The sequence below is a fragment of the Bidens hawaiensis genome, unplaced genomic scaffold (genome assembly GCF_021521415.1).
Source record: "Bidens hawaiensis isolate Kalapana, Puna unplaced genomic scaffold, B.hawaiensis_p1.1 tig00007859_1, whole genome shotgun sequence".
Classification (NCBI taxonomy): domain Eukaryota; kingdom Viridiplantae; phylum Streptophyta; class Magnoliopsida; order Asterales; family Asteraceae; genus Bidens; species Bidens hawaiensis.
This window is the reverse complement of record NW_027491546.1, coordinates 105,658-124,707: the sequence shown is the minus strand read 5'-3', so window position 1 is coordinate 124,707 and position 19,050 is coordinate 105,658. Positions and strand designations below refer to the sequence as shown.

The window sequence follows — 19,050 nt, the reverse complement described above, 5'->3', positions numbered from 1 at the left end:
TTATCAATTCTAACCACCTTCTCTACCTCATGTTCAGTTCCTTCTGTTCGAAGAAGTACTTTAAACTCTTATGATCGGTGTAAATGGTACACTTGGTACCATACAGGTAATGCCTCCATATCTTTAAGGCATGCACTACTGCTGCTAGCTCTAAATCATGCGTCGGGTAAGTACTCTCATGGACTTTCAACTGTCTAGACGCGTAAGCTATCACCTTTCCTCGTTGCATCAACACGCAACCTAACCCACGATGCGAAGCATCAGTACAAACAACCAAATCCTCGTCACCATCGGGTAAAGCAAGGACTGGAGCTTGCGTGAGTTTCTTCTTTAACTCCTGGAAAGCTTCCACTTGAAACTTACCCCAACTGAATACTACCGACATTCGGGTCATACCGGTCAATGGTGCGGCTATCTTGGAGAAACCTTCAATGAATCTCCTATAGTAGCCAGCTAACCCTAGGAAGCTTCGTATATCAGTCGGATTCTGTGGAGTCTTCCAATTCGTTATCGCTTCAATCTTAGCTGGGTCAACGGTAATCCCTTCAGGATTAATCACGTGACCTAGAAATTGCACTTCTCGCAACCAGAACGCGCATTTCGAAAACTTAGCATACAACTTCACTTTCTTCAGCGTCTCCAACACTTCTCTCAGATGTTTGGCATGATCAGACTCACTCTTTGAATAAATAAATATATCATCAATAAAGACGATAACTGACTTATCCAACATCGGCCGGCACACCCTATTCATCATGTCCATAAATGCCGCAGGAGCATTCGTTAGACTGAATGACATTACGAGGAACTCATAGTGTCCATATTGCGTTCGGAACGCTGTTTTAGGGATGTCTGCCTCTTTCACCTTGAGCTGATGATAGCCTGATCTGAGATCTATCCGTGAGAACCAACTTAAACCTTGTAGTTGGTCAAACAGATCATCTATCCTTGGCAAAGGATACCTATTCTTTACCGTAAGCTTATTCAACTCGCGATAGTCTATGCACATTCTCATACTTCCATCCTTCTTCTTCACGAATAACACTGGCGCACCCCACGGGGAAATACTTGGTCAAATAAAACCCTTGTCGAGGAGTTCTTGCAGTTGGGACATCAGTTCTTTCATTTTGGACGGAGCTAGACGGTAAGGCGCTTTCGCGACGGGTTGGGCTCCTGGTACTAAATCTATATGGAATTCTATCTCTCGCTCCGGTGGCAACCCCGGAAGATCCTCTGGGAATACTTCTGGGTAGTCGCACACTATAGGAACATCTTTCATCTCTTTCGTCTCGGCCGTAGCGTTGACAACATACGCCAGGTAGGCACCACATCCATGTCGTAATAAACCTTCGGCTTTGATCATCGAAATGACATTAAGGCCGGAACTTTCCTTATCACCATAAACCGTCACCTCACTACCATCCAAAGACTTTAACCTTATTATCCTACTCTTACATACTATCTGAGCTTCAAACTCAGATAACCAATCCATCCCCAAAACTACATCGAACCCTCCTAAGGTCATGACATACAAGGTAACAGGGAACTCGTGTCCCTCTAACTCTATTTTACAATTTTTAACCATTCTCATTATTTTAACCGAAGTGTCACTAGCGGTTTCTACCATAAACGTTTCAGACACTCTGCAACATTTCATTTTAGCTAATTTACTAAATGGTGTAGCTACGAAACTTCTATTCGCACCCGAATCAAATAATACTGAGGAAGAAATACCGTTTACTAAAAACGTACCGGTAACGACATCCGGAATCTGCTTGGCTTGTTCTTGGGTCAGCATGTAGGCTCTAGTCCTTGGCCTAGCTTGATCAGCATCTTTCTTCCCACTACCTCCAGCTTCACCCTCAGTGCATTCTCTAGCAAAGTGGCCCGTCTTACCACACTTGTAGCATGCGGGTTTTACATCACACTCGTTAGCATAGTGCCCCACCTTCCCACACTTATAGCAGGCATTCGTCCCAGCCTACACTCTCCAGAATGAGCCTTTCCACATTTGCGGCACACATCCGAACCAGTACCCCACTTGCACTCACCACCATGCACCTTTCCTCACGTCTTGCACGACTTTCTCTCCCACACCTTCTGCTTCTTGTCTTTAGAGTTCCATAACTGAGTACCCGGTCGCTTGGCATTGAACCACTTCTTATCTTTCTTCTCTTCTTCCACCACAATACCATCCGCAGCCAGGTCTGCATAAACTATCTCTGCGAGCTCGACGGCAGAGTCAAAGGTAGCATGTTTACCCGTCCTGACTAGCGTGCGGACTTTCTGTGGCAATCCTCTCACATAACATTTGATTTTCTTAGCCTCAATGTCGACCATATCGGGCACCAACCTAGACATTCGGTTGAACTCGGTGGTGTACTCACGATGTGTCATCGTACCGGCTTTCAAGTTCAGGAACTTCATCTCCGCCCTCTCAACCTCGGCGTCAGCGCAGAACTTCTTCATAACCAATTCCTTCAGATCCTCCCACTTTATGGCCTTAACCTCTTCCCGAGTCTTCCTCTGCTCCACGCTTTCCCACCAGTACATCTCTTCCTCTTCAAAAGATTGGGTGGCATAACCGACAGCTTGGTCGGGACGACACTCGCTAATGCGAATAGTTTTGTCCATAGTGGTTATCCATTTCAAGGTAGCGATTGCGTCCCCCAAACCAGTCAGCTTCGGCGGGTCACATCCCTTGAAGGATTTATAGTTGCACCCACCTCGGCCTCTCTTCCTGTCGTCAACTTTCACAGATCGAACTTCGCTCGAGTCACCCTTCTCTCCTTCATCATCTTTCTTACTCTTTTCCCCTGACTTCTCCGCAGACTTTTCAGGATTCAGGTTCTTCACAGCAGTGGCTACAGCTTGAACAATAGCTGCTTGGATTAAGGGATCAAGTTGAACCATTTCATTGTTAACCGGACCTCCTCCAGCTGCACTCCCTTCATCTCCAGTATTGGAAGCTGTCTCAACCGAAGGTCGCGGAACACGGCGAGGCCTACCACGACGCCTAGTGGGGCCTTCGGTTCTCGCAACTACTCCAGCTCCTTCATTTCCTCCCGTTACCGGTGGCCTCACTTTGGTGTTGGATTTACTCATAAACGCAGTTCTTAATATCAGAGTTAATTAAAACTTTACGCGGAATATAAATCATTCATTTAAACATTACATAATAAATCATAACATGTCTTAAAACATTCGTCCTGTCTTTCAAAATCAAAACATAATCATAGCAAGTCTTCAGATGCCAGACTTTATTCTTCTACCATGTGTCCCCATCAAGCGAGCTGCCTCACCTATTAGCCTGCGTGCATACTAAAAGTCAGCTACGCTGAGTGAGTTCTAGTTTATCACATAACTTACTTTACATACACATATACGTGCCCGTAGGTACGCATTACATTCTTAATCTGTCCATCATTCTTTCATACACATACACATACATAACTAACCTTACGCTATTTCATCCTCGGATATTATTAGGGTCCGGTACCCTTCATCCTCGGATATTATTAGGGTTCGGTACCCTTTCTTCCATACCTTTTTCACATACCTTTCTATATACATACTCGTAAGTTTCATACATACATCATTCATTCTTTATCATATAACATACATATAACATCATACCATTTCCTGGCAATACATGCAATTCCGAAGATCGTTCATGTACCGACAAGAAACCATTCATACATTCAGATAATACATATAAGGCATACATTTATCACTTAGGATAAATGTATTAACAATCACATCGAGTATGCACACAGCCCCGAAAACATAACAAGGAATGGGGCTAGAAACTCACCTGAAGTCGATTACGTTCACCGTTAATTGTTATTCCTTTCTTCAGCTGTGCACGACTAACTGTATAACAATTACACGTATCAATTATCTATCACTACTTATGTCGCATCTCTATATTTGTATAAGCCACAACGGACGGGGGTCCGGGGGCAGCGCCCGTGGCAGCGGGGTCTAGGGGTGGCAGCCCCTAGCAGGGTCCAAGGGGCAGAGCCCTTGGCTGGAGTCGAGCTGCCAGGTCTGCTTGGAAAAATTTTATTTCTATTAACTGGCGTATCACATTTTCCATTACGATTTGAATTATTATTTAATTCACTAACTCAAAGTTCAAGGGCTGATTTGTAATTAATTCATTCTTTTCTAAGTTAAGGGACTGTTCTGTCATTTATTAAACTTTCTAGTTCGCTACATTGCTCTTAGCGAATTGGTTTGTCTTAGCGAACTGGCTTATCTTAGCGAACTGGTCCCTCTGACGAACTGACCCTCTGACGTGACGAATCAGTCCATATGACGAATCAGTCCACATAGCGAATCAGTTTATAACGAATTGGACCCTTAGCGAACTGGACTCCTTAGCGAATCAGTCCATTTAATTCGTTATCTTTTCTAGCGAACTAGTTATAGCGAATCAAGGGTTAGTTCGTTATCTTTTCCTCAGCGAATCTGGACGCGAATTAAGGCTAGTTCGTTAATCTTTCCCTTAGCGAACCAACACACGAATCACTTGCTCATTCGCTATGCACGCTGACGAACTAGGGTTAGGGTTTGTCAGAGAATGTCAGGAACATTCCCTGACATTACATAAATACACAGCCGCCTTTCCGGCGCTGTCTTTCCGGCGCAGCCGTGCCGGAAAATCGGGTGGTGGCCGGAAAAACGCGATTTCGCCCATTTTACACCGTTTTTCATCCCGTTCGATCCATATCTGAGCTAGGGTGACCCCTAAGCTCATCCTAGGTTCGGTTTATACCCGATTCCAACCGGATCTCGTGATTTAAACGGTTTAACGTGTCGGCTCGTCGTTTCGTGACCATTTCTAACGGGTTTAAGTTAACAAAACATCATACTAGTATTACCTCGGGTCGGTTCTCGGGTTCCTTCTTGATTTCGGCTAAAGAGAAGAGAAAAACTAGAGAGAGTTCTTATGTGTGTGTTTTGGGTGGTGTATGAAATGTGTGTAGAATGAGGATTAATTATGATTAATTGGTATTTATATTTAGGGATCATGGGCTTAAGCCCATGGACTTTTCTTCCTTTCCTTTCATATCCCAAGTCCATAGCCCATATCCATTTTCCCAACACTAGCCCAACTCGTATTCTATTTCTCTAACCGATAACGACCCATTATAAAATAACGAAAATTATTTTATTTTGAAAATGAAAAGTAGGATGTTACAATATGTTAGTAATACTTACTTGATATACGGCGCTATTTCAGGCGTATTCTGCAGCACATAGAAATGTGCTCTCTTGAAAAGATCAGGAGAAACTTCAACTGATTTAACGCCAGTCACAGGAATTGTCTCCTAATTGTCATCATGCTTATCATGTGGAATACCAACAGTACTCTTGATGTTTTTTTGGTATTCGCTTAGAAATTCAATTGTTTCTTCCGCAATGTTCTCCTCAGCAATGCACCCTTCTGGATAAGTTTTGTTTTGCACATGCCCTTTGATAACCTTCATACACCTTTCAAATGGATACATCCAACGAAAGCATGGTGGCCCACATAATTTTATCTCTCTAACAAGGTGCACGGTTAAGTGAACCATGACATCAAAAAATGATGGCGGAAAGTACTTCTCCAGCAGGCACAGTGTAACTATTTGCTCTTCCTGCATCTTATCAAGCTCTTCTACAATGAAAAAAAAAACAAATCCTGATTATAGCATTTTTCATTGGTTCTGGCATGATGGACCGTATTGCAAGGGGCAGAAACTGTTGCATAAGCATGTGATAATCATGTGATTTAAGGCCTTGTAGCTTCCTTTGTTTAAGATTCACCAAACTAGAGAAGTTAGAACAATACCCTAGTGAAGCCTTCAGTGTATACAGTGTTTCAAGAAACATGTCTTTTTCTTGCGCTGATAATGTGAAGCATGCTGCAGGCAGTTCTGTATTGTTGCCTTTTGCTTTCGGTTGCAACTCCTTTTTAATCCCTAAAAACTCCAAATCCTTTCTAGCTGCCAATCTGTCTTTTGTCCGACCGGAATGTTCAGAAACGTCCCGACAACACTTTCTGCCACATTCTTTTCAACATGCATCAAATCAATACAATGTTGGACAGGTAAATACTTCCAATAGCTGAGCCGTTGGTACCATATGTTGAACTTCTTCCAATATTGGTGCGGCGTTGTGTTATCCCTTTTCATCTTACTCCCACTTAGGGATTCAGATCCCTTTCCCCATTCATTGTTAATGTTTTTGACCTCGTCGTATATCTCTTCCCCTGTCATAGGCTCTTTAGCGGTTCCCATCTCCTCTTTTCCATTGAACGTCTTCGTTTGTTTTCTTAAAGGGTGGTCATGTGATAAATACCTTCTGTAGGCAGCATAACTCTGCTTCTTTGTGTGATAAAGTCGAACACACTGAGTGTCGCCCCGACACACCACACAACCTTTGAATCCACTGTAAGGGCAACCACATAGTGTACCAAGAGCAGGGTAATCATTAATCATCCATAACACAACTGCACGTAGTGTAAACATTTCTTGTTTATATGCATCATATGCTGGCTCCCTGACCTCAAATAAATATGCTAGATCGTCAATTAAAGGCTGTAAAAACACATCAATATTGTTTCCTGGCACTCCTGATATTAATAAAGAAAGCATGATGAATTTTCTTTTCATACACATCCAAGGTGGAAGGTTGTAAATGACTGCTAAAACAGGCCAGACACTGTGGTTTCTGTTGCCTCTATGTACGTCGACCCCGTCAGTGCAAATCCCTAGACGAAGATTTCTTGGATCGCTTCCGATGGTATCGGAGTACCTGTCATCTATGGCTTTCCATGCTGGTGAATCTGATGGGTGGCGTAAAACACCCGGTTTATTGGTACTCGTGGCGTGCGATGTTAAATTCTCTGCTGTGGTCTTTGATTGAAAGAGGCGCTTGAATCGTGGAATAATGGGAAAGTACCACAGTACCTTAGCGGGCGTGTTTATGTAAGTTTTGTTAGTTTTCTCATCCACCTTCCACCTTGACTTGTTACAAACTGGACATGCTTCCAAATCCTTGTAATCCTTATAGTAAATAATGCAGTCATTGATACACACATATATCTTTTCGTATCTTGAGCCCATTGCCTTCATCATCCTTTTGCCCTCATACATATTATTTACCATTTCGTTATCTTCAGGTAGCATCTTTTTCAACAACTTCAGAAGTTCATCAACGAACTTATGAGATACCCCGTGCTTACTCTTCAAGTTGATTAGTTGTACTAATGCAGACAACTTGGTGAAGTCAAGACATCCTATATATAGGGGCTTCTCAGCGTCAGTAAGTAGTTGTAGAAACTGTTGATACTTCTTGTCGCCTTTGAAATTGTCTTTTGTAGCATTTACCATTTCTACAGTTTCACAGACATCTGTTGGAATGTTGGTGTCAACAAACCCAGTATTATTATCATAATTAGTTGGAATGCTGGTGCAGGCAAACCCAGTATTATTAACATAATTAGTTGGAATGTTGGTGTCGGCTTCTCCATGTTTTATCCAAGTAGTATAATTCTTATCAATTCCAAATGTGTACAAGTGATGTTCTACCTCGTCTACACTAAGAGATACGTGGTTCAAACACCGAACACATGGACATGAAACAGAAATTGGTGGTGATGTCTCCTTGCAATTACGAACTGCAAAATGTAGAAATGCCTTAACACCATCTCTATATGCTTTACTGCACCTGTCGCCTACTGACATCCAAAACTTATCCATCTTCCAAAAATTTTTTTATTAACTGTATCATCAACGATATATATATACTAATTAATTAACGCCAATAAATGTAACTGACTAAAAGCAAAAATGTTTGGTACTCACCTGAGATTAATGAAGCTGTTTGGTAGGATTGAGATTGATGAGAGTTCAATAAATACACTAGCAGATCATTTTTTAGAGTTTGGTGAGATTGTGAGATTTTATTTGGTCAATACTAATTGATTTGTGAGTCTTCCAGAAGATAACTCAATTAATTGGCGGGTAAAAATGAAAATTTTAAACTTCTAAATTTCGTTATATAAATACTACAAGAGGTTCTACTACGTTCTCAGGGTGTAGCTCAAACGGTTGAGGTGCTTGTGATTAAACATCGATTGCAGATATCGCGGGTTCGAAACTCAGGAGGGACATATTTTTATTGATTTTTGATAATAACCTCTTTTTAATGAAATATTATAATAACCTCTTTTTAATGAAGTAAACTACGAAACACTCAAACAGAACTACTCATTAAGGCTTTAATTGCGTTCAGAAACAAAAAAAAATACATCATAATAGCTGGTCTAAAATCATAACAAAGTTTCTTAGTTTTTAATTACAAAACTAATTAAAAGCCCTAAAAACAACAAGAAGCAAATAAAATACAATAACTTATTTGAAGCTACACTCCTTGCAAGTTGATCCTCTAATGACTTATTTGCCCTTATCAAGATAGGAATTATGTCTGTACATATTGTGCACACATCATATCTTGTGGACGAAGCACAATCAGAACATATAAAGAAATCACATTTTTTCCCATAAAAGTTGAAAAAAATATAGGGTTTATGGTCAACAATTGTAACCTGAGATGAATTCCAACTTTATTTGCAATTTCACTAACCTGAGATGCACAATTGTAGAACCTCCGACCTGGATTTTTGGTGGTGCTTGATGTTCTTTGAATGACTTCAACTACACAAAAACAATAAACCTGAGATCGATTGCTTCTGTTACTGGATGTGGAGGTCCTTGATGAGTTTTCTTCCATGGTGAAAAAGGATTTTTTATTGAAAACAAAACTAGATATAGGAGGGTTTAAAAAGGAGTTGTTGTACTTGTACACATGCTTTTTATTACCGTTTAAGGATATATTTACATGTCTTTTGTACAGTAGCGGGTTGCAAGCGTAACAGACTCTTTTGAACAAGTATATTACATATTTTAACCTAATTGATTACACGGATTTTTAACAAAGAAAGATGAGAACCATTTATCCATATTTACCATTCATCAAAAGATGCATCACAAAAAGTACCCTTAATTACAATACATAAAACATGTTAAGAAAGCATTTTAAGATAATATATATTTACCATTCATCAAAAAATGCCATACAAAAAGTACCATTAATTACAATACATTAAAAACAAAAAAAAAAAAAATAAGACCAGCAAAGGTAACATCACCATCACTCTGCCTTGTCAACAGACTCCGCCCCCATCTCCTTAACACTCATGTTGGTTGACACCGTAGTTATGGTGTCAACCAGGGTCTCACACACTGAGTCGTAGCACTCAGACTGTTGTTGCTGATAATCAGCAACCATGGATCGAAACTCAATGTCGTCTTCCCACAACATTGAGTTACAGGAGTGGAAGGTGTTTTTTTCCCAAGCCAGTCTAGATCTGATCGCTTCATGTGTCTTCAACAGAGTGTCGTCTCTTTCTTTCTGAAATTCCATCGTTTTTTTCACGACGACCTTCACGGTTGTCTCAGAAGAATTCATTTTTACAGGAGTGGAAGGTGTTAGTGTGTTTGAATAACAAAACTTAATGTAGTTAAGTTAGATTTATAGTAAGATATATAGTAAGATCTAGTAAGATATAGCTTTACTTAAATGTAGGCTATCATTACCATAATATTTTTCGCCGCATTTTTGACAGGTGACGTATAATTGTGATCAATTACTTCTGACAGGTGATATAAATGCAAGTAATCTCTAGATTAAACAAAAACAGATGAGACAAATTGTTGCGTTTCTCAAGCGCGGGACACCCTTTTGTTATTTTATTGCAGTTACTGTTCGTCTGTGAGCATTTTGGTTATATATACATACACCATATTTGTGAAACTCATATACCTACATAATTTTAAATTATATTTTTACTTAATAATGGATAGCTCTTCATCATCATCATCATCATCATCATCATCATCATCATCATCATCATCATCATCATCATCATCCAGATCCTACAAGGGTGCCTTCAGGAGGCGAATTGAGGCTCAAATCGACGTAGACAAAGCTTGTCGGGAAACTCTTACTGAAGTATTTGTAAAGACTAGAAATAGCTTGGATGCCAGGGATCTCATTACAAAAGTTCTTACTCGGATGCCCGCTAGTTGTATCCGAGATCTTGCTGTTTTATTTATGGTTGATGTAGGAAAGAGGGAGCTTGACAAGTTAAAACTTTTGGGCAAGGCAATTCTTGAACTGAATTGCTCAATGGAATTGAAGTTGAATTTTCTTATGTCACTCAGAGATTAGTATGTGACGGTGTTTCATGGTGTGTTTTTATGTGTGTCACTCAGAGATTAGTAGTAATAAAATTTGTATGTTTGTGATGGTGTGTTTGTATGTGTGTTTTGGTAATAATAAAATTTGTTGGTTATGTGTTAAAACATTGATTCAACATGTAACTATTATCTTAAAGTGGTAATGTACATAGCCTAACATAACAAGTATCTTAAAGTACTTAGCAGTCAGTTTTGAAATCATTCAAATTTGTTGTTGCCTTTTCGTAAGTTCAGCAATCAACTCTTCTCCGGTTAAACGAGTGTCGTCATTTTCATGGAATAGCAGTACTTTCTTGATAAGAGTATTTCAGTGTTGGTTTGTATCCGAGAGGAGGATTTTGCACAAATACTTTAACCTCAACCCTCTTAGCTGTCTTTGTTGTTCAGGTCCTTCCGTTTGGAGATTACACCGCCATGGTCTCTTCCCATAATATTTCTCCATGTGTCTCATAGCAAAAATACCACAATCTATTCCATTACTTTGTGTTCTCCATCTCATCTTCAATCTATTGATTGTTGCTACTTGGATTTGCTGACCAACTCCTTGATCCGCGGCCAGTTTGTCTTTCACATTCTTTACACTTATTCTTGCACCTGTCGGGAATTGAGATTTGAACAAATATGTAGTAACATCTTCCCCCAATCTTGGTCTATTCTTGCCTAAAACAGGAATCTTACCCATTGGTATCCCCAATACTTCATGTACTTTTTGTGGTGTTATCTTAATAACACCGCTCCCAATATTCAATTCATTTAAACAGTTATTATAGTTCATGAGCAACCAATATCCCAAAGTTGTTGGAGTTTGGGATACTTGAAGTCTTAACATTGACCCGAAACCCATTTCTTCTACACAAGTTTTTTGGGCACTGGTCATTGCCTTCACTGCCTCAACAATATGAATAGGTGCACACCTATTCATCAACCTTTGGTCTACAAATTCAACAAAAGGTTATCCCCTCTCGGCTGACTTCTTTTCTTTAACGGCTCTTTTTTTCGGACGCTGAAAGTCCGGGCCGGAGGTGCTGGGTTCCACCTGTTTCCGCTTTGACAACAACCTGTCGATTTTTGTGTCAAGGTCTGAATCAGAATCTGCTTCCACAACATGTTTTGTTTACCCCACCGGAGCAACTTTTTTAGTCTTCCTTTTATCAGTCTTGGTTTTTTCAAAAATTGAATCACACACATACAATAAAACAAGGGGTAGGGGATAGCAACACGAATCACAAGGAAACTGAAAACTCTTATCAAACATCGCAATGATAAATTCTCATACCAAAGCCATAACACGCTAATCATACACTTATAACATGCTTTAATATTATACATAGATTTAAAAAAAACAAGGATATGTATTACAACAGCAACAACAACAACAACAACATGCTTATCAAACGTATTAATACATAAGAAGATTCAAACAAATGCTTACATTTAAAGAATAAGTAAACCTAAAACGCTAAAAAAATCATAAAGTTACACCTGTTCCGTCTTCATTTTGAGACCTATCGTGCTTTTGCTTCGTCCTTGGTTCCGTTTCTGAAGTAGATGAGTTAGGGTTCTTCATTTTGGTTCCGTTCCAGAAGTAGATGAGTTAGGGTTCTTCATTTTGGTTCCGTTCCAGAAGTAGATGAGTTAGGGTTCTGAGAAATCGTGCTTGTACTTGTGCTTCACGAATTTAGAAATCGTCGACGGTTTTTAGGAATTTTGACTTAAGAGGGTAGTTATTTGACTTTTTGAAAAGAAGGCGCGTGCTTTTAAATTTTAATCGTACGGTAGTTATTTGGCCCTTTTAAAAGAAGGTGCGTGCAAGGTGGTCATGATGGTGGTGGACGGTGGCGGAGGTGCGGTGGTTCGTGGTGGCGGATGTGTGGTGTTGGGTGGTGAGGTGGGCAGTGGGTGGTGGTGGCGGAGGTTGATGGTGGTGGTGGTGGTGGGTGGTGGTGGGTAGTGGGTGGTGGTGGTGGATGGGTATAAATAAATGTATATATACTTATATATAATATTAGTGGGTGGTGGTGGTGTGGTGGGTGGTTGTACGTGGTGGGTGGTGATGGAGTGTGGTTAGTGGTGGGTGGGTGGTGGTGGCGGAGGTCGATGGTGGTGGTGGTGGTGGGTGGTGGTGGGTATAAATAAATGTATATATACTTATATATAATATTAGTGGGTGGTGGTGGTGTGGTGGGTGGTTGTACGTGGTGGGTGGTGATGGAGTGTGGTTAGTGGTGGGTGCTGGGGATCGTTGTGGCGAATGTGGGTGGTGGTGTGTAGTATGATTGCGGATATGTAATACATGAGACAATGACGGTTCTATCCCGTATGATGACCATGATGATTGGCCCAATTATGACGAGACGATGCTAATATAACTACCTGGGTTGGTGGTGGTTATCATATTGATGCTGCTAACCTATATATACGGTTTACTTACGCCAACCCATACGATGGCGACTGTAGCTCGTACGACGAGCATGACGTCTATGATGATGATCACACATATATATGATGAGGACCAATTATATGTACCTATATGACAATACGCCACACAGCCCCGCCCCACATATATGTTGATGATAATGGTGACACCAATGTTTAATGACATGTAACCCGTATGATCAACGATGACCATGATAACGTATACGATGGTCATACTGATGGTAGCATGTACGACTGATGATGTCATTTGATAACGACGACAATTCATAAGATGGTGCCGATGGTGATCACTAATATTGGGCGTTTTGTTTATGATAACCCATACGATGTTGACTACATCCCCTACATGGCAATCGGATGATGATGATGTTGATGGAGATGTGTGACGATGATGACGACACTGATAGCGAGATATATGTTTGAGCCCTTATGATCAACACCGACTACGATAGCCTATACAATGACCACGTTGATTACCCGCACGTCTGATGATGATGCCGTTTCATGGTGATGGTGATCGATGATTATGATGATGATAACCACTATAATACATGATAACGACGATAACTTTATGATGTTGATCATCATCATAACACTTATATATGGTGATGATGATAACCTAGAATGTTATGAGCCTCTCCATTACGAAGTTGTAAATCATATCCGGAAAATCTTACTAACGGTTAAGATAATACTTCAATAATGGATAAAATTTTAAATTTATTTAAAAAATACGATTTATTAAACGAACTCCTCTTTTAACAAAATTTAAAAAACTAAAAATAAATGTTTTTATACTATTTTTAAAAAGTTATAAAACAAAAAAGCAAAATATATAAATAATTAAATGTGTAGAAATAAATAAAACCAAAATTCAAAACCCTTTTAACTTCAAAACCCTAAATCGACTTTTACTTTGCTTTACTGTAATTCGTAGACATCGCTTTACTGTAAGAACATAAAAATGCCACGTCTCAATAATGGAGTTAAGTTCCTGGTAGATATCGACAGTGATTCCATGAGTAGGATGGTATGTTAATATTGTTAATTTTTTTATGAAACATTTTACAGTTTTGCAACAAATACATTCTAAGAGCATTTTTTGTGTTACTTATGCTCATTCCAAAAGCTGTTCAACCAATGTTTGCTGACATGAAATCGATTACCGGCTGTTGTTTGATTTACGATCAATGTGGTAGAACGTTTTCTGTTGTTATGATCAAAGTACTTGATGACTTTTATTTTGGAACCCGTTGGGCTAAATTAATCAGAGAATGTTGTATAGAAGCTTGAACATATGTTGTTTTTGAGATTAAACCAAGATGTACGTTGAATATGTTTACTTTCAAAAGAAACGTAAATGATCAATCCGGTACTATGATATGCATTCCAGTCAGAAACTGACACGTCCATTACTTGGTAAGTTTTAATTTATGTTTATAATGATTGTTTACAAATTCAAATGTCCTTTAATTAACATGTTTAATAGGATTTCCCTGAGTGGTACGTGATTCAAGAATTTGGTGACAATTACATGAATTCGCTTTTCGAGCTTATTGCTCCAGATAGATATATGTTTAAAGTTTCATGTCTTAGGTATGGAATGGGTTGTAGGCTAGAGGATGGATGGAATGAGGTTTTTAAACAAACCAACTTGAAAGGTGGCTCTTTTGTTGTGTTTGAAATCATATCAGATAAAACATTTCATATTAATGTCTTTCATGAAGATGGCATAGAATTTATCCTTCCTGGTCTAAATCAGCTGTTTCTCAACTATCAATCAAGCAATCTGGGTAGTTCCTCCCAAAACCCAATTCATCTTGATGAGCAAGATGATGACTCTAAAATCGTCTTCCACATGAACGTACACAAGAAATTGGTAAATTGAATTTTTACATTTCTTTTTTATTTACAAGTATATTTGAAATTTGCTTTTCACAGCGTCTTCCGGGTCACATTGCTACCAAGATTGATGCCTATGATGAAATGCCAATCACTTTGGTCAATCCCGAAGGTCGTAAACAGAAAATGAGACTTCATGGTGAACAGTCGGGCCTGAACTTAAGATACTGGTTACCAAAATGGAAAATTTTCAATGTAGAAAATGATATACAGATTGGTGATGAGTGCAGCTTTGAATATGACTTCAATGAAGCTACTTTGTTAGTTTCAAAAGTTGATTAGTGATTTGGTGATGTTTGGAACATTTGGGAAATATTTGGTGACGTGTTTGGAACATTTGTGATTTGGGTATTTGTATATGTATGGTTGTTGTATTGATACACTTTTTAGTTTATTGTGTTGAATGTTGGTCGGTTAATTAGCTTTTCAATGCTTTAATTTATATAGTTTCTTGTATAATCTATTTTGTTATTCACTCTTATTTTTGTTTCATGGAATGTATTGTAATGAATGGTAATTATGGTTAAATCTATAAATAAAACAAAATACACTTTGTTAAAAAACACTATTACGCTTGTCACGCGCTAATGTACATAAACATATATAAATACCTAATACGCAATACACGCTTATCCAACCATCTTATGGCAAAGTGCCTATTTTCAGCCACAGGTTCTCTGCCAATAATTAATCTATTTGCTCTTAATTAAAAGGGAGGCAAAACTCAAAAAGCTCCAAAATATTGGCTCCAAATATTCAAAAACTCCAAATTTCATTTAACACTCCAAAAATCAAGTTACACTCCAAATTATTAAAAATTTTCCACTCCACAAATCAGCCAAATTATTAAAAAAACAATTGGAGATGAAGCTTATAGATGAAAGAATCGAAGAAGAACGCTACTCCGATGAGGAAGCCAACTACGAAGACGACGTTCAATCAGACGACACTGAAGGCTACTCCAGCGAGGAAGCCAACGACGATGACGACGGTCAACCGGACGAGGTTATAGGGACGATGGTTATCGAACCCCTCAACAGTTTGGAGGCTATCGAACCCCTCAACAGTTTTGCTACTACGAAAAAACCCACAAGGGGGTTGACGAGACTACCTAAGCTGCGTACCCAATATGCAAACTCTGGTGGTGTCAAACTGGCAGTGGAGTTTGATAATCTGGGTAGGTTCACTGGCCAAAACAGATCAAAGTTTGCAAGTTATTTAGGGGATGTTGTAAGAGAAATAGTTGGCTTGAGACATTTAAGTTGGAGGGAGGTCACAAAGGAGCTTAGAGATAAACTGTGGGAACAGATAACGGTTATTCTTTATTTCTATTTGTGCATTTTATATTTTGAGATGTAATTTACCTTTACTGTATTATATTATGCAGAAATATTTTGAGATTGAGGATTGTCGCAGGCCTTCTGTGATGAATCGGCTCGGACACCTTCTTCGGGATTTCAGAAGAAAAATGTATGCCAAATACATTATGCCGAACATCGGTAAACCTCTGAAGCTGAAGGCGATACCCAAGGGACACAGGACGATGATCAGGCAAGAAGACTGGGATCGCTTCGTTGAGTACACACAATCAGAGAAGTTTCAGGTATAAATACTCTACTCTACAAACGTATATTGATCGACTATATATGGTTTATGTTTTTTTTGATGGAACATCCCATGTTAACAGCACCCCATGCGGGAGAACCTTTAACATTATACTTATCAGCTTCAGACATTGCCATTGGGGCTGTCCTTTTAACTTATTGAAAGAATGTTCAAACGCCGATTTATTACGTCAGCAGATCATTGTCAGACCCAAAAACAAGATACTCTATGCTTGAGAAACTTGTGCTGGCACTGGTTTATGCTGCCAGACGCCTCCACATGTACTTCCAAGGGCACCCCATCAATGTCTTAACCGGATACAAGCTTAAAAACGTTCTCAGTAAGCCAGAATTGTCTGGGCAATTGGCTAAATGGGCTACTGAGCTAGGTGAACACGTGATAGAATATAAACCTAGACCAGCAATCATAGGACAAGTGTTGGCGGACTTCGTAACAGAAGTCTCGCACCACAAAGAAAAATAATGTTTAATCGAGCAACAACCCGAAGTACCTCCGGAATTGGGACAGATTTGGTCTCTTTTCACGGACGGAGCTTCAAGCAATGAGGGATCTGGCGCAGGTCTCATGCTAGTCAATCCCGAAGGCCATGAGTTTACATTCGCCATAAAGTTAGACTTCAAAAGTACTAACAATGAGGCAGAATATGAAGCTTTTTTGGCAGGCTTACGGATAGCAAGAAAGCTTGGGGTTAAACATTTGGAAGTCCGGGTGGATTCCATGTTGATTGCGGGACAGATCAATGGTACATATGAAGCAAAAACGATATCATGGCTTCATATGTCTCACAAGCGAAAGATTTAATGCTTCAATTCTACTCATGTAAAGTCATACATATTAAGAGAAGCGAAAACAAACCGCTGATGCTCTTAGCAAACTAGCTTCAACAAATTTTGTGTCGGACTGGTGCGGGACACGGTTTCCCAACGATTCACGGGGCAACGTGTTAGAGTGCGGAATCCTCTAACACGGCGATTCGGTGGTGATCAACAACGCACGGTTACGATTCCTAAGACGGTTTGACACCTAGGGACGGAGGAAAAGACCGACACGACGAAGATGGGCAGAGAGGATTTTCGGCAGTAGCAGGTTCGTGACTGTGTGTAATGTGTGCTCTCACCTGTGAAATTTCCTAAGTTTCGTTTATATATCGTATACTGATTCGATCGAATGAGTATCTCATTCGATCGAATGAGTCCTGGTTCGATCGAATCAGTCACTGATTCGATCGAATCAGTTTCTTTTGACATTTTCAGTCCGTTAACTTGGTTTCACGATCGTTATTTTCATATCGAACCATCCTGATAGAACTGGGGACATACACATGACATTTCATGTCCTAACAAACTCCCCCTTGGAGCCAGTTCTATTTACTTATAATCAATCGAGTTCTCTTGCTCGATCGTAACTCCCCCTTGGAGTTATCTCACTCTCTATTTTCTCAAAGCTAGTGGTGCGCACGTTGCATCCACGAACTCCTTTCTTCATGAAGTTCTCTCAAGATCAAATGGTTCAGTCAGTCAGACTTACCATAGGTTCCGCATATCCTGAGAAGCTGTCAATTGGAATTTTAGATAAACATTTAAGCACAATCTATCACAATGTTCCAAAACAAATTACATTCAACTCAAGAACAATTACAATCAGAAGATTAAACCTTGAATTACAACAAGAAACAAAATAAACATGACAATTAAACTTCAGTTTCTTGTGCATACTTCTTCTGTTGCTCTTTCCAGTTTGATCCTGCATGTATGTCATAGGCAAAGCAAATCCTAATGACATTTCTATACGTTAATGCTTGCTCTCTGTCTTCGGGGGCATAAAGAATCTCTGTCTTGTATAGTGTATAGACATCCTCCCGTGACAAGTTTGTGAGCCACATAGGATCAAATATGCGAATTGTGCTCCAATTTCCATTGTCGTTGAGCACGATAACTGCTTCATGCAGTCTTCCATCATAGTACCAATGCCATAAATTAACAAAATGAACTAAAAAGATGGGTGAAATCCTGAAATTAAATGAGTAAATTACACATTCGATTTCTAGAAATACTTGAGATGACAACAAAACTAATGAATAAATATCCACATAATTAGGTTCACACAACAAACAAAATTACAATAGATGAGTCTTGAAATCAAAATTATTAAATTGGATAAGATGGGAAAGGAGTACCATGAGAATGAGAATGAGGTGAGTTTTAAGAAATTTGGGTATTTTTTTTTTTTTTTTTTTTTTTTTTTTTTTTTTTTTTTTTTAACAGAATATACGAAGTTAAACAAGACATAATGAATATTCTTTTTGTGAGAAAGATCCGAACAGGAATCATACTAATTACGTGACTGTCACACAGATCCGTGTTTAGCTGTATTATGACATAAAGAAACAGGTTGTGAGCATGTAAATAACTTAAAATGGTTTTCATCGTTTCTGTGATACGAGTTAGGTTCAATTATGTCTCAAAATTTAAGTGGGTAACAACTCAGAGATTATAATGCCTCCTATCTATTCTCAAAGCGTATTTGGCTTTCCCCAAGTCACCCCGAATTGACCTTGACCCATAGTGTCTGATTAAGGTTGTAAGTGTCTTCATCTGCTTCCCGTTTTCTTTCTTACTCCATGATTGAGAAGTCTTGACATTGTTAACTCTAGAATGTTTCAATCACTCATAAGGTAAATTTTTTTTTTTTTTTTTTTTTTTTTTTTTTTTTTTTTTTTGAATGTTACATAGACTTCAGAGTAGTAAACAATTGCAAGTCCCGAATCTGGATC

At 39.2% G+C, this 19,050-nt stretch overlaps 1 long non-coding RNA gene across 1 annotated transcript in view; it reads left to right on the top strand.

Annotated features, from left to right (window-relative positions):
* Positions 1-15,484, top strand: part of LOC143636325 (uncharacterized) — a 256,311-nt gene extending 240,827 nt beyond the window's left edge. The window contains exon 2 of the long non-coding RNA XR_013154219.1: positions 14,346-15,484. This is a non-coding gene — a long non-coding RNA (uncharacterized LOC143636325). The remainder of the gene's footprint in view (positions 1-14,345) is intronic.
* The last annotated feature ends 3,566 nt before the right edge of the window (positions 15,485-19,050 follow it).